The following is a 23,510-nucleotide window of genomic DNA, read 5'->3' as shown; positions in this document are numbered from 1 at the left end:
CAATCATTTATATAGATGCCAAATTGACATTCCTGAAACAGATCTGACTATGTTTATCCCAACTCCTATACTCAGAAATACTCAGTGATGCTTGATTACCTCAAAGATAAAATGCAAACTCCCCCCTGACACTTAAAGCCTTCTAGAATTTTACCTCTACCTAACTTTCCAGTCTTATTTCATGTTATTTCTCTTCATGTTCTCTCCATTTTAATCAAACTTGACTACTAGCCTCTCCCTATACATAAAACTCCATCTATGTCTGGCCTTTGTCCAAATGGTCTCCTTTATCAGGAATGTACTCTCTCCCCATCTCCAACTCATAAAAGTCCTTGGTTACTTCCATACCTGCTCCAGGTGCTATTTTCTCCATTAGGCCTTTCTCCTAGTTATTATCACCCCTTCTACTTAGTAACATTGTCAATACTCTTTGAATTATCTGTGAACATATATATCCCCAATCAAACATAAGGCCCTTGAGGATAAGAACTGTTTCTTTTCTTTTTTTTTTTTTTTTGAATCTTGTATTGGCAGCACCTACCCCCTTGGTGCTTTACATATAGTAGGTCTTTAATAAATATTTGTTGAATAAAATAAATTAATTATTGTGGAATCCTAGTTTTAAAGATTTCATGTTTGTACCAATTAAAAAAAACACAAGGAAATACATAATGGATTCCTAGGCAAAAATATGAATATAAACATAAATGTTAAAAATTCCTTAGTAGAATAGAAAGTAATTTCTTTCTAAAGTTTCCCTAAACTTTTATGGAAGAAATAGTGCATCTTATTCTAGTAACGAAAAAATGGTTCAAATTTCTATTTGACTAAAATTCTGCTCTGATGGATGGAAACAGAAACTATCATTTTTCTAAATAAAAAATTTTACTTAAATTGTGTTTAACACCATGCAATTATTATCTCTAAAAGACATAAGCAACATAACAATTCTATTAGAGAACTTCATTAAAAGGACCTTTATTGATCACAACTTAATAGAAGCATTAAAATTAGTTATAACATGAACACTTACAAATAAACTTTGCATTTACTATGTATTAAGAGGGTGAATGAAAAAATACCAAAACATTGGGACCAAAAGTGAAAAAAAACTAACCACCCAGATATATTGTCTGCACAACAACAAATATCCAGATGTTCATAAACATTGGCTGACTCTCACAAGTTGACTTTGGCATCAACCATTGAGGATTTCCATCAACTTCCATACTTTCTTCAACACTACCATTTGCCCTAGGATACATTTAGGAGAAGAATAACTATTTACTAAATAAAAGTTCAATTCCAGAAATAAACTTACTTCCCTTGTGTTTTGCTATTACTAGGTTTATATGTGACCAAAATACTTTATTTAACTTAAACTTACTAAGAAAAAAAAAAGAGGCAACATAGTATAGCAGAGAGTATTGCACTTGAAGTCAGAAAGACCTGGGTTCAAATCCTACCTCTGAAACTTAACTAGTTGTATGACCATGGGCAAGTAACTTATATTTGCTAAACCCCATGTTCCTTAACTATAAGATTATGTAGACTATATTTACCTCACAGGGTTACTATGAGGCTCAATTGGGAGAAAATACATAAAACTCCCTGCAAACTTTAATGCCCTCAATAAATTTCAATTATTGTTGTTATTAAGAACAGCTTTTATTTTTAATGGCTCATCATACCAAGATACCTGGGTAAAATGGGGAGGGGGAAGTCTATACCCTTATGCTTTAATGAGCTCAGATATAAAAATATTTGCAGCCACATGGATAAAATACATGTGCTGACCTTTTCATACAAGTAGTTTCTCATCCTTTTAAAGAATGTTTGGGTCATGCATGTGTTCTGTAACAGTTGTGTCAATAAATTGCTTATACTATTTCAATGGATCCATGATTTAATTGCTCCGCCAGTGCTGATCACGATTTATCCTGATTAATTAACGAGCATTCATTAAGTGCCTGCCATTTAAAGGATATTTGACTAAATATTAGGGAGATGTTAGAGCTTATGGAAAAGGAATTATTAAATGGGTTACAAAAGAATCATTAATTTCAGGCAATTTGGATGAACTTCTAGATTTCTATTTCTTTTTTAATCTTAATAGTATTATATTTCTATTTCTTTTAAAATTTGCAAAAGACCCTAAAATTTTCACCTTCACAAGACAGCAAAGCTGCATGAAATTGTGAGTAGAGACCTGATGTTGGAACCAGAAAGACCTGGCTTCAAATCCTGCCTCAGACACAAGGTGTCTTTGTCGTGACCTTAAGCAAGTCACAGCTTCTGAATGCTCCCAGCAAAGAACCTAAGGTGCAAAACCAGTTGCTGATTTTCATTGGTCAAGGGAGCTTCCAAGGAAACTCTCTACAAAAATGAATTCACAGTTCCCATCTTAAAACAAAGGCAAGAAATTCAGATTTCAATTCAGACTAGAATTAACTTCAACTCGCTAACTAAAAATGAGGAAGCATGACAGTATAGAGAATAATTAACTTGAAGTTTGGAAAACCTGAGTTCTGATCTTGCCTCTGAAACTTAGCCAATTGTGTTAACAAAGATAAGTACTTGGGTTATGACTCTAATGATATTTGCTATTCTCCCAGTAGCATTTCTCTATCTTTGCTTTTATCCCTTATTATTTTTATATTTATTGATTCTTCTTTTTGACCTCAATTTTCCCTTGGCTATGGTGTTAATTCCAACTTCTTTTAGAATATTTTTTCTATTTCCAATAAACGATGTGATACATTTAATCTGGAAAGGCTTTCTTTTTAATGGCATCATTTAAACTTATGGAAAGATCATAAAGTAAATTATGCTAAGGTTTATAAAAGAGTTATTCCTGAAAGAGAGAGAAAGAAATCATTGACCTGCACTTTTCTCACCCACTGTTAGTGCTTTTCTCAGTGTAATAGAATGGGGGTTAGCAGCCAGTGACACACTGCACAGTTCCATTAGACATACTTGCCTTGACCCTCTCTCAGCTCTCCAAGCTGGTGTAGCCATGCTAGTCGTGTCCCTGCCTTGTTGGTCCCATCACAGACTTCCCATTGCTCACCCCAGCCTTCAGACGTCAGGAGCACAGCTGGTTGGATGTTTAAATGCCCAATTGTAGCATCACAAAGGTAGGAGGGAAAGTGGGCAGACTGGGTAGCAGAGTTAGGCTCCAGGAAGATACTCCAAACTATAACAGTGGACTGAATCTAATGGAATAGGCCAACTGGCCAATGAGGGCACAATACTTAAAGAATGCATAATGAGTTCTGTCAAGCAGATAGGTGGCATAGTGGACAAACTGATGGACTTGGAATCAAGAAGACTTGTTTTCAAAACCAGACTCTGGCACTTACTAGCTGTGTGATCTTAAGCAAGTGACAACCTCTGTTTGCCCAAGTTTCTTCAACTGTAAAATGAGGGTAATGATAGCAACTACCTCCTACGGTTCTTGGATTATGTGAGTTAATATTTGTAATGCACAATGCCTGGCATATAGTTTGTAATGAATAAATCTTTATTTCCTTTCTTCTTTCCTTCCTTCCTTCCTTCCTTCCTTCCTTCCTTCCTTCCTTCCTTCCTTCCTTCCTTCCTTCCTTCCTTCCTTCCTTCCTTCCTTCCTTCCTTCCTTCCTTCCTTCCTTCCTTCCTTCCTTCTTTCCTTCCTTCCTTCCTTCCTTCCTTCCTTCCTTCCTTCCTTCCTTCCTTCCTTCCTTCTTTCCTTCCTTCCTTCCTTCCTTCCTTCCTTCCTTCCTTCCTTCCTTCCTTCCTTCCTTCCTTCCTTCCTTCCTTCCTTCCTTCCTTCCTTCCTTCCTTCCTTCTTTCCTTCCTTCCTTCCTTCCTTCCTTCCTTCCTTCCTTCCTTCCTTCCTTCCTTCCTTCCTTCCTTCCTTCCTTCCTTCCTTCCTTCCTTTCTTCCTTCTTTTCCCCCTTCCCTCTTCCTGGTACCAACCTACTTAGAAGTTTGGTAAATCTGCTTCTGGGCATGCACAATGGTGGAACTCTGTTCCTTACATCAGAACCTGTACAGGTATCCTCTGACTGTTTCCTTTGTAGTGACAAAAAGCCTTTTAAATGGCTGCTGACCTAGAACAAAGTGTGCTTACAAAATGCTCAAAAGGACAATCTATCTCTGTCACTGTCTCTGTCTGTCTCTGTCTCTCTCTCTGTCTCTCTGTCTCTCTCTCTTTCTATCTCTGTCTCTCTCTGTCTCTGTCTCTGTCTCTCTGTCTTTCTGTCTCTTCCTATCTGTCTCTGTCTCTCTCTCCAAAGGCTGTGGACCTCCAGGAAGGGGAAGAGGTAGCAACAGCAGCCTGTGGTGGCTATGTTATTTCCCCCACCCCACCACCACATGGTAGTGGTCAATATACATATATTGGTCTGTGTCTTTTGTCTTTTTGTGTTCATTCTTTCCTGATCTTAGGAGAATGAATATTGAAATCAGATTGGAGCACATTATTGCTCTATGGGGTTCAAATGATTTGAGGAGACAACAAAATTATCCTTAGCATTTGTTGAAGAGCTGTCCCTGAGGAATAGCTTTCTTATTGCATCCCAGAAGTCAAGAAACTTAAAATCAGTGGATCAAACAACTCAACCATCTGCTATGCCACACCTAAAAATGAACCTGGTGGGGACTTTTTGAAAGGAAAAAATGATGTCCTGGGACAAGAAATACCACCCTGCTCCCTCTATCCCAGGTTTGTAAGTAAGAGGAGAATGCATAAACTACAGTCATCCCTTACACATCATGATTTTTCCCCATTGCAGTTTCAATATTTCACAGGTTGGCATAAGAAATTAAATGGGAACTTTGGGGAAGTTTTGCAGAAGTCACAGATGACATACAAAGACCAGAAGATGACACGAAAAGTTTAGAAACTCAGAAATGCATAAAATATATGTGTACTATTGTCTAATATAGCCTATAACCAGATACTTAACTCAAATTTTACAGTATGGTGCTGTAAACATCCTGTTAAAGAAAAAGAAAAAAGAAACAATTTATGATTCTTCTTTTGTAGGAAAGGAAGGCCAAAAAATTTGTATACGGATTTTACAGATCACAAGGGTGCCAAATCCTAACACCCTCGATGTGGAAGGGATAAGTGTCCTTTAAGTTTTGCTTTTGTTTTTGTTTTTTCTTTGTTTGTTTTTGTGGGGCAATGAGGGTTAAGTGACTTGCCCAGAGTCACACATCTAGTAAGTGTCAAGTGTCTGAGGCTGGATTTGAACTCAGGTCCTCCTGAATCCAGGGCCAGTGCTTTATCCACGGTGCCACCTAGCTGGCGCCACCTAGCTTCCCCCCTTTAAGTTTTAATATTTTCTCAAGAGAATTAGTGAGTTTTGAGATGAGACAGAGGAGCTCCTGGTTTGATGGTGTGATTTTGTTTTACTTCAGTCTTTTCTGTGATTTTTCAGTAAATACACCTTTTTAGAAACTAATAGATGTTAAATGGTTAATTAATCATGAGGCAAGATTAAGTTTTTAAATGATATTGGGCAGAAAAAACACATATTATGGGGGCTCATGAGTGATAGCATTAAAACTCCTTGGGGCAGCTAGGTAGTGCAGTGAATAGAGCACCAGCTCTGGAATCAGAAGGATCTGAATTCAAATCCATACACTTATATCCATATAAGTTTTCTGTTCAACATCCATTTAAATACATTTTAAACACTACCCAGTAAGCTGACATGAAACATCCAATGAATGTCTACACATTCTCTGAAGTGGGAGAAGGGTCCTTCCATCATATATGCCAGGAAGCAGACTCACCAGACCTCCACATGGGTTGGAAGTAGGTAGAGCACAGGCTCCAAGGACTGGAACTCATGAGCTAGTTGACCCAATACAGTAAAAAAGATAAAACAGGGAGAAATGCAAATGTTTAGACTTGGGTTCAAAAATCAAATTGAAGAGTATAAAAACTGGGCAAAGGGTTTGTTTCTAGACAGGAGTTTAAAAAAGACCTGTAAATTTTTAGTAGATTGCATTTTCAATGTGCAGTAACAAACTGATATGGTAACTGAAGAAAGCTAATTTGCTATGTAATGACAAACACTTGGGAGTTAATAGTTGTTCTTTCCCCTGCCCAATTCAAATCACAACTGGGGCATTGTGCTGACTTGGGAGGATATTTTATGGAGAAAAGGGTTTTTTCCTTTTTTAAAATTAAAATTTATTTTTAATTAATGGAATAAAATAAGCATTTCCATAAGATGGTATAATAAAAAAGATTATTGCCTGTGAAACCACATCTATTCTGTATAACTTGCTATTCCTTTTAAATATTTGATAAAGTTATCACATACATTTCTTCTTTGTCTTTTTTCTTCCCTCCCCCTGAGATGACCACCATTAAAGAAAAAAATGTATAAGTGTAAAATCATTCTATTTATATTTCTATTTATCAATTATTCCTCTGGCTGTAGATAATGTCTTTCTCCCTATATCATTTCTAGTCAATTGGTGCTTTTATAATAGTCAAAGTTCTTTTGGGGGGGGCAATCAGGGTTAAGTGACTTGCCCAGGGTCACACAGCTAGTATGTGTCAAGTGTCTGAGGCCAGATTTGAACTCAGGTCCTCCTGAATCCAGGACCAGTGCACCACCTAGCTGCCCCCAAAGTTCTAAAAACAATATTACTATTACTGTATACAATGTTCTCTTGGTTCTGCTCATTTTACTTTTCACTATTTCATGCTAGCCTATCCATGTTCTTATAAGATCATCAAACTCATCATTTCTTATACATAATAGTATTCCATCTCATTGATAATAATAATTATTATTAATAATAAAATTTAAACATTACTTCCTAAAATAAAGTATTTCCTTTGCTCCTCATTGATAAGATTTTTTACTGAGGTCAAACAAGTAGTGAAGATCTCAACATCCTATGATATAAGAAGCATTTGAAGGAACTGGAGATGTGTAGTCTGAAGAAGAAAAAATTCATGGGGGATATGATGCTTTCTTTAAAGGGCTATTATGTGGAAGAGTATTTAGGCTTGTTGTTTGGTCCTGGAAGGCAATACTAGGAGCAATGGGTCAAGTCTCAAAGAAGCAAAATTGGAATTAATGTCAGGAAAAACTCCTTAAGAAGTAAAATTCTCCTAAGATGAATGGACCCCATTGAGACCTCATAGGCTCCTCCTCCTTGGAAGTCTTCAAACAAAGGCTGGGCAACCACTTGTCAGATGATAAGAAAGGGGATTCTTGTTCAGGTATGAGCTAGATGAGACAAGATGGCCAGTGAGATCTCCTTTATCTCTGAGCTTCTGTGTTCATTTGTATATACTTAAACTGGATCTGCCCTCAAACAACTCAATCCTGTTCATTTAGATTTTTGAGGGGGTGGACTTTTTAAAGTCAAATATTGTTAGGTAATAGTTGACTCTTCCCCTTTTGGAGAGGTCATTGTATTGTGTCATCAGGTAGATCCAGCCTTAAAGACACCCCACACACACCCCGACTCCTGGTTAGCACTCAGTCTGAGAGAGGCTATCAGCCATGGTTAGAGCATCCATTGCTTCTTTCTGGAAAGACCCTGACTAGAGAAGAAAAGAGAAAAAGGCCTGAAAGAAGTGAGCCCCTTTCGTGTGTCCAGATCATGGTGCTACTGTTGACTTTCTACAATGCAAAGGAAGCATCAGGCCCCTCAAATAGTTAAAGAGAGTAAAGCATCACCTTCAAAGCAGCAAAAGGTGCTTTATGTTTTACATTGTCCATTCTAAATCCAAGACATTGTCATAGTAAAAAAAAAAAAGTCTACACTAATCAAATATGGCACAAAGCCCTAGAGGTCAAAGTCCACATTGGAGAAGGAGGCAGCTGTGGGAGGAAGGAACATAAGATCTAGAGGAAGATGGGATCTTAGAAGTCATCTGGATAAAGAACTGAGGACCAGGGAAGTGACTTCCCCAGGGTCACACAGCCAGTGAATGTATGAGATCAAATTTGAACTTACTGACTCCAAGCCCTGCTCTATCTACTGTGCCACCTAGCTACCACTTCATGAATTAAATTTTGCAGAGAAGTGAGGTAAGGAGTACTTGAAGAGCTAGTATGAGACAAGTTGTATTTCTTCCTCCATTGTGGTTTTTTCACTTCACTATGGGCAAAACTCCCTCCTGGCTTTGGACTTGCCCTTTCAGAATTTCTCCAACTTTCTGTCTATTCCTCTTGGCTGGTTGCTTCTTGAATTCAAGCTCACATTTTGAGAATGCTTACCAATAGGTGGTACAAATTTTGTTAAGGGCACTTTCCCCTCTCACTTGGCCTATCAATTACCCCCTAATCACTAGTATATTTTCTCCTCTCACCACCCCACTTCCTTAACATATTAATCCTGTATATTGTTAACTATATATTCCTATAGCCAACTTTGTATTATCCCAAATAATGGTAACACATCAAGAAATATAAATCATTTACACCTTAGTGTGAAGAAGTTATCCCCCCACCCACCCAATGGCCATTTCCTAGAGGAGAGCAGAAAGAGAGCATGATAATATTGATTGACTAAGGGTTGAAGGAGGGAACTATCAAATAGTGGAAATGGTGGAAAAGATAAAGCTTGATCTTTTTCAGAACACAAATTCACAATTGTATTGAAAACAAGCTCTATTAATATACTTTGCTTGTCAAATGTCAAAAAAAATTGAATAACTCAGAGAAGTACTCTAGCTAGTCTACCCAAAGATGATGTGGGGGAGGGGCTGAAAAATGTTTATACATTTTAAGTGAAATATGACTAATCCATGGACTTCATTCTTCCACTTCCACATCCCAGGCCTATTTATGATAGAGACCTTTTGCTATAAACGAAATTATTTTCTTAATACTTTATCTTTAGTATCTTAAATTCCACAGAATACCACAAGATCAAATGTCCTTTTCCACTTTACATCAACCATGATGTTTGAAAAGCTGAATAATTAGTAGTAGCAATAACAACAATGATAATAACAACAACTATAACATTTTACATTTGTGTAGCATTTGCTATCATTTTGGCAGCATTTGGTAGGTTTTCCCCCATGAAAAAGTACATAACACAAGCATTGATATCTCCATTTTACAAATGAGAAATCTGAAGGTTAGAGAAATTATTTATCTATGATCATCATATGACTAGTAAGTGACAGAAATAGGGATCAAACTCAAGTTTTTTGACCCCAACTTCAATGATTTTTTCTTCTGTTACAGATGTCACTTTGGTATGAATTTGGTCATTCGGTCATTTCCACAATTAAAGTTTAATAAATTACATTTATTGAATCAACATGTAACTAAAACAACACATTGGAATTAAAAAAACAACAACATCTCATTGTTTTGTCTTTAAGTGGCCAAACAATTAGTTTGATAACATCATCATCATTGCTGCCACCACCATCATCCCCACCACCACCACCATAATAATGGGGCATTGATATTAGTAATACTAATAAAGTGAGGAAATATATTTATTATTTTTGTTTTGTAATCATTTAAACAAAAATACTGTTGCCTAATATAGTTTCTAATTCTATGCCATGTTTATAATGGCATTGGCTTTTAGTCCTTCAATGAAAAGTCTAAGAAACTTAATCCCAATTGCCTCACACATACACAAAAAGAAACGTGGAAGAAAATCCTTAGAAATTATCTTCCTTCCAGGTTGTATTCACTTGCTGAAAGGTAACAGGAAAAGAATTTTGCCCTTGTCTACATTTCTCGCTTTCAACATCTTCTCTATGTATTGGTAACAACATGTGACAATTCAGTGTGATTTTCCCCTCAAAGAGTTCAAATAGTTTTCATTCCAAGATAAGTCATTATCTTGTGCAAATTGAACAGGAAGGACAGGGGTTTACCAATTTTTCATGAAAATGCTGTGGTTGGTTTGGGAAAATACATTCTGAACTGGTGACTGTGGTTTGCCTGACAAGTAAAAGTGATTCAAGAGTTTATGGAAATAAATCTGTTATTTGGAAACTAGCACTTGAAGGAATTGAGTAACTGATTTGTTCCACTTCTTAATTTCACAAAATTTCAAAGTTGAAGACACCTTCGCCTTCACTGAGGCCAACTGATACTCAAAAGAAATTTCACACTTTCATTTTTAACTTGGATCCCCATAACCTTGTATGATACCTGGAACATAATAGGTACTTATTAAATGCTTTCTTGATTGATGAGTCAATTGTTACCTGATGATTGGCCATTCAACTTTTGTTGGAAGACTACTTACTAAGGAGGCATTGCTTGTGCAAAATATCCCCTCTGAAGGTCTGGCACACACTCTGATATCAGGATAGACAAGGTTCAGGGGAAAGTGGGCTCAAGCTTTGAAAGTACATATGGCATGGGTGTACAGTTACTGGAAGTCATTTTACAAAAGGTTTCAATGTGCTCCCCTTCAGTGTGTTGTAGCTTTTCTGCTTGGCTCTTTGGAGAGTTTTGAAGGATGCATCCAATATGTCCTTGGCTCTAGACACAGACATTGTCATCAGCTGTTCAAGAGCTATTGCTAGATGCCAAGGATGATGGGAAGTTCAAAATTATCTAGATCTTTTGACTCTTACAAGTTCCTCTTCTTCCACCCAAGGGAATGGAGAAAAAGCCTAAGGTGTTTTCTCCTCATTAGCAATCCCTTCTCAGGCGCTTAGCTTGAACTTTCTCTCTTTTCTGCTGTCAGGCACTCAAAATCTCTCATTCCAACTAGCCCAGTAGTTTTATAAAGACTCCAAAACATATGGCCATGTGTCTCAGCCATTCCCAAACAGACTTCCTGTCACACTTATAAAGGTATCCAGGCCTTGTTCACATCTGGTAAACAGTCAAAAGTTTATTCTCAACAGATAAATGTATCAGGGCATGACATCTTATTATTTATTTTAAGTAGGGATGGGATAATCATCTTATACTCTCTCTCAACCAAGTTTTAATATTTGTGGAAATTTGGGAGCTTGCTTGACAAAGTCCATTGCATCAAACCCTGGATAGTTCTTCAGTGACTTGGAGTGTCTTCATGGAGCTAAAGGGTGGAATTCCAAGATGCTGTCTTAAAAGTCACTATCAATAACTTGAGGCAGCATGGTAGGGTGGATAGAAAGCTGGCCTCTGAGTCAAGATGACCTGGGTTCAAGTCCTGCCTCTGATAGATGCTGCTTGTGTGGCCCTGGGCAAATCACAGTCACTTAGCCTCTCAGCGCTAGTCTAGAAAATTCTCCCAGTTATAGAGAACATGCACATTTGCTTTGGTAGAGGGAGTTTCCTCATCTAGGGATTTCCCTATGTTAATGAAATCATGGCTCCATTCCCCTTCCTTTGTCAGTCAGTCAGTCAGTAAGCACTGTGTGAGCACTCACTATGAGCTGGACAGTGAGAAGACAAAGATGAAAATAAATAGGCCTTCCCTCAAGGAGTGTGCATCCTACTAGGAGAAACAACATGAACCCATAAAAGCACATTTTAAAACCTAAAAAAATTAATCCAAAGGCATTTCAGGTGAGCTCACTTACTCTTCCTTTTGCAAGCTCCTTCCTCCCCAAATCACAGTATGATGAGTGACTCTTTAATGGAAGCAGTTGCCTAAAATCATATGGCTGAGAATGGATCATTAGCAACTTCACCCCCTCTGTATTGCTCACTACATGATTGGTTTTCTCCTTCCTTCCTCTGCCATCAACATCCACACCCTGTCAAGCCACATCTGAGAGAAGTGATGCATGAACATTTTATTATCTTGGACAAAAAGTGGAAAACTTCAACTGTACAAATTGTTTGGTAATTTAAGTGCCATAATTCCAAGTGTATATTGCGTGCATCTCGTAAATTACCCACCCCTTCAGTTGACCAAATATTTTATGATACTGGGCATCCTAAAATTGGCTTTTAAAGGATGCATAAATCTCAAGGTCCCTGAATGCTGTTAAGCTTCTCATAATTTAATTTTTCCTTTATGAAATGGGAATGGTATAAACATGAAATTATAGTACAAAACACTTTCTTTTTATGTACATACCATCTTTTGCGAGCTGTTTGGAGTGCCCTGGGCTGTCACACATAGGCATCTATTTGATCTCTAACTCAGCTCCCCCCCTGAATCATATTTAGCACCGCCTCCATAGGCTGGGGCCCCAAACAGATGTCCATTTCGCCCCCACTTCAAAATGGCACTGTGCCTTTCAGGAGACCAAGATTACAAAACTTTGTAGAACAGAAGAGAAAGGGAAAAAAGATGCTTTTTGTAGCCATGTGTCCTAATACAGAATCCATTTCATATATTATGGGGAAATAACAATAAAAAATGAAGATAACTGACTCATACCACAGGGTATAATTTCTACTTGGCTTCCTATTGTGACAGCTTAACTAAGTTGATGTGATCTATGAATGCACCGAGCTACATACCTCTAGTCGTTTTAAGAGACAAAAGTTATATTGACAGGACGTCCAAGGAATAAGGAGATCGATTCAATTAAAAAGGTTGCTCAGCTGCTTAGGTTGGGGAAAGAATAGGTTATTCTCATCGTACTGACTAGGCAAATGATTTTTCCCCCTTTTCATCTACTTGTTTTAGTAATAGTGTAAACTGAGGCTAAAAAATAAAAATATCTTCTGTTTAAGTAGGCCTTTAAAGTGTATAAAACCATTTATACCTTTTATCTCATTTTATTCTCAATCTTGCTTTTATAGATGAGGCTCAAAGAGGTTAAATAATTTGTCCAGGGTCACACAGCCAGAAAGTGTCAGAAGCAGGATTTGAATCTGTTTCCTGACTTCAAGTGGCAGGCTCTATGTACTAAGAATTAGAAAAAAGAAATGGGAAACAATTCAGTTCAATTCAATCCAACAAGCATTTATTTTATACTTACTATGTGCAAGGTACTATGGTATGTGCTGGGCATTTGAAAATATATAAGCCAGGTCTCAAGCCTAAAACATTTGAATGTGAGTCTCCTCATTGGTAGGAGTGATGACTCCACAATGTGCCTGCATGAGGGGTAGAATTGGTTTGAGTACTTTGGAGAAGAGAGATGCTTTAAGGAGAAGGCATTCATGCTTTGAGGCTCTCTTCAGGTAGAGATGTGCGGAGAGGGGACAGACTTGGGATGGCAGAAGTGTAGGGAAAATTGGGCTCTTTGACATGCCACTGATTTCTAGCTTGCCTTCTAAGATTCTTCAGGGAATTCCTCCTTGGATAACATTGAGGTCTGTCTCTCTTGGTTAAGCTAAAATCTACCCTTCACCAAAGGCACATAATATGCCTACAGATAGAGACTTATGCAAATACTGGGTTACAAATAAAAATAGTCCCTTCCAGGGGCAGCTAGATGGCACAGTAGTAAAGCACCAGCCCTGGATTCAGGAGTACCTGAGTTCAAATCCGGCCTCAGACACTTGACACTTACTAGCTGTGTGACCCTGGGCAAGTCACTTAACCCTCATTGCCTGAAAAAAAAATAGTCCCTTCCTTCAAGAAGCTTAAATTCTATGGCAAGGATACCACACAATACAGTTACGTACAAAGTACATAGAAAGGAAATGCAAAGTAATTAGCCAATCATATATGTATCACAACAACAACAAACAGGGAAGGCAAATAAGCATGGAAGAAATAATCTGTCCCTATTAAAAGACAGAATGGAGGAAATAATGGTCCAAAGATCTGAGTTGAAAGGGAATCCAGAGAGCGTATAGCCTGTAAAATGAAGGGGCCTAAGCTAGAACACAGTCATCAACAGGGGATCAGCCAGCTTTTGCTTGAAGCGAGGTGCCTCACCACTCCCTGGTGGAGCAGCCCCCTCCACTTCTGAAAGTCTGACATCAAGCTAAATCTTCCACTCTATAGTTTCTACCCATTGCCTCTGGCTTCGTTCTCTAAGGCTGAGTGGAACAAATCAGGTCTTTCCCTTACTTGATAGTTCACATACTTGAAGAAAATCATTTGTGTCTTTCCCAGGTTAAACATTTATTCCATTAAACTTCATGATGGCAGTGTAGGTGGTGATGAGAATAGGGATGGGACAAGAATTCAACACTCCCCCGCCCCATCCTTCTACCTATCTGACTACATATATGACTCCAGAGAAGTCACTTCACCCATCTGAGCTTCTTCATCCATAAAATGAAGGAGTTTTGAAGATCTCCAAGATACCTTCCAGCTTAGAATCCTACAATCCAAGGATCTCTTGGTGTTTCAAGAGCCTACTTTACTATTTCTGAGTTATCTTTAGGTATACAACCTGCTGTAATATATCTAAGGAACTTGCTTTTTATTTTCCTCAGAAGATAAAGGGAACAAATAGCTTCATGAAAGAAGCTCCTGATATTCCAAGGCATAATGGGAATAAACAAACAAACTCTAAATTGAAACCTAAATTTAAGAGAACTAGGTACATGGCAACCACAGGCCAGTGGAATCAGTGTAGAAATACGAGATTTACTAATTAGCTGGGCAAGTAGATGTACATTTACCCAAATTCTATTTGCATAAGGAAAAAAAAGATTCTGTATGCAAATTTCCACATGCAAATTTTAAGCCTGATCTGGCAGTTACAATCCTAACTATACAGAAAAAAAATGTCAACTTTCTCATCTGGCTTTCACTTTCTATGTTCTGATAGAAACCAGAGCTCTGACTTCCTGTAACCCTCATGCTGCAGTCCCTGTACACTAAGCATCTTGAAATTTAAAGGCATGCTCTATTTCTGAGGAAATTCTCATAGCAACTGACCGATTCACTATCCATGCATGCAAATAACATACTTCAAATTTTTTACAGAAACGCTTACCATCATGCATCTATGTGGCCCTTTGATCCTGTTTTCCTAAAGAGACTTTACAGTTTTTGTCTTATTAAACATTTTATTTTCCCCAAAAGACCAATGTTTTGCCATTCATATATATATGCATATATGTATGAGCATACATGTATATATATATGCATATACATACATGCACTTGCACACACTCACATATATATATACACACACACACACATATACACAACACACACACACGCAGACTTACATTGAGGCAAGAAGAAACTTTTTTTCCCCACTAGCAGACAGAATTTGGGTGAATGTGAATCTGCCTGGTGAATTTTTATATCCTAGGAAGTACCAACATAGTAATTGGACAGAAGAGAGTCTAGAATCAGAAGGTTTTTTAGTGGATGTCAAATCCAATTCCCTCATTTTTTACATTAAGAAACCAAGGCTGGGGAAGGTGATGTGCCCTACACACAGGAAATAAGGATCAGAGTTACAAGCTGTATTCAGGTTCTTTGACTCTGAATCCAATGCCCTTCCTACCACATGCCACAAGGCCTCTTAAGACTTGGTGGGAGAGGGGCAGCTAGGTGGTGCAGTGGATAGAGCACTGGCCCTGGAGTCAGGAGAACCTGAGTTCAAATCCGGCCTCAGACACTTAACACTTACTAGCTGTATGACCCTTGGCAAGTCACTTAACCCCAATTGCCTCACCAAAAAAAAAAAAAAAAAAAAAGAGTTGGTGGGAGGAAAAGGACCCACATGTACAAAAATATTTATAGCTGCTCTTTTTGTGGTGGGAAGGAATTGGAAATTCAGTGGATGCCCTTCAATTGGGGAATGGCTGGCTGAATATGAATATGTGGTATATGAATGTAATGGAATGCTATTGTGCTGTAAGAAATGATGAGCAGGTGGATTTCAGAGAAACCTGGAAGGACTTGCATGAACTGGTGCTGAGTGAGATGAGCAGAACCAGGAGAACATTGTACAAAAGTATCAACAACATTATGTGTTGATCAACTGTGATAGACTTGATTCTTCTCAGCAATACAATGGTTCAAGATAGTTCCAAAGGACTCATGATGGAAAATGTTCTCCAAATCCAGAAAAAGAAAAGAACTGTGGAATCTAGATGCAGATCGAACCATGCTATTTCTATTGTTTTTCTTTTCTGTTCTGATTCTTCTCTCATATCACAACTAATGTAGAAATATGTGGGTTTTTTGTTGTTGTTGTTGTTTTTGTGGGGCAATGGGGGTTAAGTGACTTGCCCAGAGTCACACAGCTAGTAAGTGTTAAGTGTCTGAGGCCAGATTTGAACTCAGGTACTCCTGACTCCAGGGCCAGTGCTTTATCCTCTGCACCACCTAGCTGCCCCCGAGAAATATGTTTAATGTGATTGTACATATATAACCTATATTGGATTACTTGCTGTCTTTGGGAGAAGAGAGGAAGGGGAGGGAGGGAGAAAAATTTGAAACTAGAAATCTTATAAGAACAAATGTTGAAAACTATCTCTAAATATAACTGGAAAACAATAAAATATTTATATGGAAAAAAAGAGTTGGTGGAAAATTATCCTGTAGCCTTTGATGAGCCTTTCTGAACTGAGCTAGGCTGGTTTTTGAATGACAGGCCTACAGGTTACCACCACACCCACACTCAACATCTTTTGTTGACTTTCATTGACATCTTTTATGACTAAACGGCAAGTTTAGTCATAACTTGTGCACTCCTGGCATGGCTCTCAAGAATCTAGGGTTGCCTCTATTGATGAGGCATCAGAGAACTTAGTGAAGGAGTGAGATGAGAATAGATTTGTAGTATTTAAAAATCATCTCAAAAAGACTATGGTATAAGAATGAAAAAAATCAATAAAACTTTTTTTTAAATAAAAGGGACTTCAGAGAAGGGAAGAATTTATGATCAGATAAGAGATAGAAAACACCACAAGATGTAAAATAAACAATTTTGATTATATTAAATTAAAAATGGTTTGCACAAACAAAACCACTCCAACCAAGATTAAAAGGAAAGCCAAAAGCTAGGAAACAATTTTTATAGCAAGTGATAAAGGTCTCATTTCTCAAATACATTGAGAACTGAGTCAAATTTATAAGAATACAAGTAATTACTCAGTTGATAAATAGTCAAAGGATATAAACAGGCAGTTTTAAGTGAAGAAATCAATGGTATCTATAGTCTTATAAAAATGCTGGAAATCACTATTGATTAAAGAAATGCAAATTAAAACAATACTGAGATATCACTTCACACCTATCAGATTGGCCAATATGACAGAAAAGTAAAATAAATCATGTTGGAGGGGATGTAGGAAATTTATGACACTAATATGTTGTTGGTGGAATTGTGAACTGATTCAACCATTCTGGAGAGCAATTTGTAATTATGCCCCAAACTGTACCCTTTGACTCAGAAATACCATTACTAATCTGTATCCCAAAGAGATAAAAAAAGTGGGGCAGGACCTATTTGTACAGAAATATTTGTAGCAGTACTTTTTGGTAGTGGAAAGAATTGGAAATTGAGGAGATGCACATCAATTAAGGAATGGCTGAATAAGTTGTGGTATATGATTATAATGGGATATTTATTACTGTGTTATAAGAAATGATGAACAGGGTGATTTCAGAAAAGCCTGGAAAGACTTATATGAATTGATACAAAGTGAAATGAGCAGAAGCAGGAGACCATTGTACATAGTAACAACAATGCTTTATGATGGTTGACTGTGCTGAGCTATTCTCAGCAATACAATGATCCAAAACAATTCTAAAGGACTCATGATGAAACATTCTATCAACATTCTATACACCTCCAGACTGATGGAGTCAGAATGCAGATGGAAGTGTGCTATTTTTCACTTTTTGTATTTTTTTCGTGTTCTCTTTTTCTCTTTGGGTCTGTGTCTTTTTTCACAACATGACTAATATGGTAATATATTTTTCATGATTGAACATATATGACCTATATCAAATTGCTTACTGTTTCAGGTAGAGGAAAAGTAAGGGAGTGAAAGAGAAAAATTTGAAATATTTTAAAAATGAATTTTCAAATTGTCTTTTCATGGAACTGGGGAAACATAAACTATTTTTTTAAAAAAAAAGGACTTCAAAGACTATTTAGCCTAGGGGTTCTTGATTTTTGTTTTTTTTGCTGCTTTAGAATATATATTTTTACTTTTTCAATTAACAAGTATTTTAAAAAGTTAATCTGTCCCTCACACTATCTCAATGAGCAAATTGAAAACAAAACAAAAAATAAAACCATCACTACATAACTTCATAGTCTAGCAAAACAAATTCCCACCTTAGTCATACCCAAAAATGTATGTTCCTTTCTACATTTTAAGTTCATTATCTCTGTCTGGAGCTCAGTGGAATGTCTCAACTTTGTTCTTTTGGTTTTATCATTGTTTTGATCAGAGGGCTAAAGTCTTTCAAAATTGTTTTTCACTGTAATGTTGTTTTTCTTTAAATTGTTCTCCTAGAGGGGGCAGCTACGTGGCAGAGTGGATAAAGCACCAGCCCTGGATTTATGAGGATCTGAGTTCAAATCCAGTATCAGACACTTGGCACTTACTAGCTGTGTGACCCTGGGCAAATCACTTCACCCTCACTGCCCCGCCAAAAAATTTTTTTAAATTAAAAAAAAATGTTCTCCTAGAACTGCTCCCTTCATTTTTCATGAGTTTATACAGATCTTCCCAGTTCCATAATTTTTTTCAGCCATTCCCAGTAGGAAGACATATCTTTAATTTCCAATTTGGGGATATCATGAAAATAGCAGGTATAAATATTTTTGTCAATATAAATTTTTTAAATCTTTCTTTCATTTCTTTTTAATATGAGCCTAGTACAGGTATTCTCGGGTCAGTCTATGAGCAGTTTGGTCAATTTCTGGGAATAGTTCCCAATTGCTTTTCAGAATAGCAGAAGCAATTCACAACTCCATCGATGGTGCACTAGTGTACCTTTTTTCCACAGTTCCTGTATGATTTGTTATTTTCCTCTTTTGTTCTCTGTCTGATAGGTACCAGGTAGAACCTCAAAGTTGCTTTATTTAGCTTTTCTTTAATTAATTGTAATTTAGAGCATTTTTCATACGGTTATCTCCACCTTTTGATGCTGGATTTCTTCCTTTGAAAACTCCCTGTTTATATTCTTTCACCATTTTTCCTGTTTGGGAATGGCTCTTAGTCATATAAATTTGAATCAATTCCTTATGTATCTTGGATATGAAATGTTTATCAGAAAAATACTGCAAAGATTTCTTCTTGAGTTACCTGCTTCCCTTCTATTTTTTACCATATTTGATTTCTTTGTGCAAAACTCTTAAAAATTTGCATAATAAAAATTTTCCATTTTATCTTGTGTGATTCTCTATATTATTTGTTTAGTCATGAACTCTTCCCCTATCCATTGATCTGAATGGCAATTTCTTCCTTACTCCTCTAACTTATTTATGATATAACTTTATATTAAGGTCATATGGTGTATGATAAGAACTGGTGGTCTAAATCGAAGTAAGTCCAGACTGATCTATTGATTGACCTTTGATTGACCAGTAACAAATCTTTTTTCATGATTACTGCATTGTAATCTTTCTCTTCATAATGCTGTCAAACGTTTTAAATTTTGAGAGCTATTATTCCTAGGCCCCTTTCCTTCTCATTTTTTTTTCATTATTACCCCTTGAGAATCTCACTTTTTGTTCCTCCAAATTGATTTCATTCTTTTTTTCTAGGTCCATAAAATATTATTTTGAAAGTTTGGTGTATTACTGAATAAGCAAATTAATTTAGGTAGTATTGTTATTTTCATAAGGTTGGCTCTACCTAATCATGAGCAATTCATGTTTTTCTAATTTTGAGATGTGTTTATTTCTTTATTTTATAGTCAAATTCATATAATCCTTGAGCAAATCTTGGTAGATAACACTCCTAAATATTTATATCTGAGATAGTTATTTTAAATGGAATGTATGTTTCTGGCTCTTCCTACTAGATTCTATTAGTTATACATAGGGATGCTAATGATTTATGTGGATTTATCTTATATCTTACAATGTTGTTTAAGCTATTAATTATTTCAGTTAATTTTTTTGTTGAAAAATCTATGGTTCTCTAAGAACACCATCATATCATTGACAAAAGTGACAATTTTGTTTCCTCTTTGTTTATACTTATTTCCTCAAATTCTCATTCTTTTCTTGTTGGTATTGCTAGCATTTCTAACACTATGTTAAATGGCACAAATAAACATCCTTGACTTATTCCTGATAGTTTTTGGAAAGCCCTCTAACTTTTACATATAATATTTGTTCTTGGAATTATTTAATACAATTTACCATGTTAAGACATAGAGTTTTAATAAAAGTGGGTATTGTATTTAATCAAAAAACCTTTTCAATATTTCTTAGTATATAATAATATGGTTTATATTATTTATATTATTAACACAGTTTATTATATACAAAAATACATACATGTCTATATGTGTATAAATACACACACACACACACATATATAGTCTTCCTTATCTTGAAACAATTCAGAATTCCTGGTATAAACCCAACCTAGTCATAGTGTATAATTTTTCTAATATGTTTTGTAGACTAATTGCTAATATTCATAAAAATTTTGCATCAATGTTCATTAAGAATATTGGCCTGCAGTTTTCTTTTATTGCTTAGTTTATCTCTGGTTTAGATTGCCCAGGTGCTTTTAACCTAGAGTCTGTGAACTTGAAAACATGATTTAATAAATAAATTTCAATTTAATTACTTTCTTGTGCAATTGTTTACATTTTATTTTATATGTTTAAAATATTTTTCTGGGAAGGGGTCTATAGGTTTTGTCAGATTGCCAAAGGGGTACATGACACACAAAAAAGAGCCAACTCCTTGTGTAGTCCAACATCTTTAGTAAGTAACTTCTTTTGAAATGTGAGATTCTTTGTTCATGGAAGATGCTCATCAGCTCTCATATTAGTGATATTAGCCCACCAGAATCCACTTTCTTTTTAACTCTTTGTCTTTCACCAAGACATTTCCCCTTTCCATGATGGATGTCTTACCTTATTCATTTATTTATAAATGCACCTTGTACTTTTCCCCCCTTGAAACACAAACACTTGAAATGCTTCCTTTTTTCTTCTGCCACTTCATTTCCCTTAGCATCATTCAACTGCATTGTTTTTCACTCTTTTTGTTTGGGGTCTTGCATGTCTTCTTTTTATTCCATTTGCCTGTCTTTTTTATTTCTCCAGCATATTCTACCCCTGTCCAAGTTTTCCTTTCTTTCTTTCTAGGGGGATTGGGTTAAATAAGTACACACACACACACACACAAATACACACATCACTGGTTCCATTTCTGCCCTCACCCTTTCAAAATATAAATCAAAATAACATCAAAATATTGTTCCATAGGAAAATCCATAAACATTTTCCCTTTGTCTCTATGAGGTTACTATTCTGGATGCCTTTTTCATTCTGTTGACTTTATATTTAAGGACAAAACATCTAAGTCTCAAAAGGAATAGCATATACATTTATTTGTAATAGCAAAATCCTAGAAAGAAACCATATGTTCAATTATTGAAGGATGGCAGAATTAATTGGAGTATATAAAAGAAACAAAATACTATGGTATCATAAAAGTGATAATTATCAATATAAGGAAACATGAAGCACCTATATGAAGTGATGCAATGGAAAATTGGTATCACCATAACTATATATCATCTATCTATCTATCTATCTATCTATCTATCTATCTATCTATCTATCTATCTATCTATCTATCTATCTATCTATCTATCATCTATCTATATGTGTATATATCACATTCTACTACATATATTTTTTAAAAGAGGCAGTATGCAATAGTGGAGATAATGACAGATGCCATCAACTCGTAACTCTGATACATATTGGCTGTATGACCTTGGGCAAATAATTTAATTTCTCAATGCCTTAGCCAATTCTCTAAGAATATAAGGTGCAGAACAGCTATTGATCTGCATTGGTAGAGTAAGCTTCCTCACTGGGAGTTCCTTACAACTTTAATTATAGGTCTGGATAGAATACATACACACATGTGTCTATTAGGTAAACACACAAACACACACACACACACACACATATATATATATAAATACACCAATATATGTATAAACATATACATATAACAATGCATACATGTACACAGAGTAGATATAAAGTAATTTTTGAGTGTGAGATCACTATTAACTGGGTATTGGGGATGGCAAGTGGTACTTGCACTGAATCCTCGAGCCACTAGTGACTTCTGTTCTGAGATTATACCTCACAATTGCATCTTCTCTGTATTTGTACATACATGTTATACATACCTAGTTAATTACAGGCTATTTCTCCCCATTAGAATGTGAGCTCTTTGAGGGCAGGGATTTTTTTATGCCTTTTGTGTATTTCTACTCCTTGGCATTGTGTCTGGCATAGATTAGCTTATTGACAGACAAACTAAGCTTTGAAGGTACCTGTGTGTTCTAAGAGTTGGAGATGGAGAGAGAATGTTTGGTTCAACTTTGTTAAATAATAAGGCATTTTATGTGAAATTTTATTCCTTATTTTGAATGTCTATTTGATTGTTATTTTAATGATTCAATATATGAAAGATCTTGAATTTTTTGAAGAGATAGACTATGTAATTGGTTTAAGTACTACATAACTTATTATTATATTAAAAACAATTAGAAGGGGCAGCTAGGTGGCATAGTGGATAGAGCACCGGCCCTGGAGTCAGGAGGACCTGAGTTCTAATCAGGCTTCAGACACTTGCCACTTACTAGCTTTGTGACCCTGGGCAAGTCACTTAACCCAAATTTCCTCACCAAAAAAAATTAGAAAATGTTTGATGAAGCAGATTCTGTTACAGATGGCCAGCCTCCATACATTCCATGACTTGGGGTTCTTCTCACCTTCCCCCAGTCTCTTACCAATTCTGTTTTGCATCATCAGTTCTCTTAAAATACAAGCATAAAAAGTTAAAGGACACTTCTTCCACCTTCATTTCTTTTTAGTACTCTTTGTTCTTCTCTGTAGCTTCTACAACCAATCTGCATGTACTTTGAAAGGACTCCTGTGTGACCTTATGCAAGTTGCATCACCTCTTTGGGTCTCCATTTTTCATCTGGGAAATACAGGACATGGGTTCATCAGATTCCAAGATCCCTGCCAGTCATAACATTTTATGATTTCTGTGATTGGCTCCTCTTCTGTCACCCTCATGATTATATCATCTACATACAATACACTAGAAACAAGTTATCATTTTCTACTTCTATTTGATGTGTCCATTAGCACTTCCTACATATAGTCTAAGAGAACTGATGTTTGTATCATGGTTCATATACACTTGGCTTATTCAGTCTTTCCGATTAGATAGAGTTATGCCCTATGTAAACTACATCATGTCAGGGGCCCCCTCTTTCTCCTCTTTAGGAAGGATGACTTATCGCCTTGAAATTTGATTTTATGTATGCTGGAAAAGGAAAGAATGATGAAACACTTTCCTTCCATCATCTGGATTTTCACTTATCCAGATAATTCTTCATTTTTAGTAATTGATATGTGAGATCATTCTATATTATTATTTTTCCTCATGTCCCTTTGAGTCCACAAATGCCCTCTTCTGATACTTTATTGTGCATGTAATTCTGAATTACCATT

Source organism: Dromiciops gliroides, chromosome 1 (assembly GCF_019393635.1).
Source record: "Dromiciops gliroides isolate mDroGli1 chromosome 1, mDroGli1.pri, whole genome shotgun sequence".
NCBI classification, from domain to species: Eukaryota; Metazoa; Chordata; class Mammalia; order Microbiotheria; family Microbiotheriidae; genus Dromiciops; species Dromiciops gliroides.
This window is presented reverse-complemented; position numbering follows the sequence as displayed.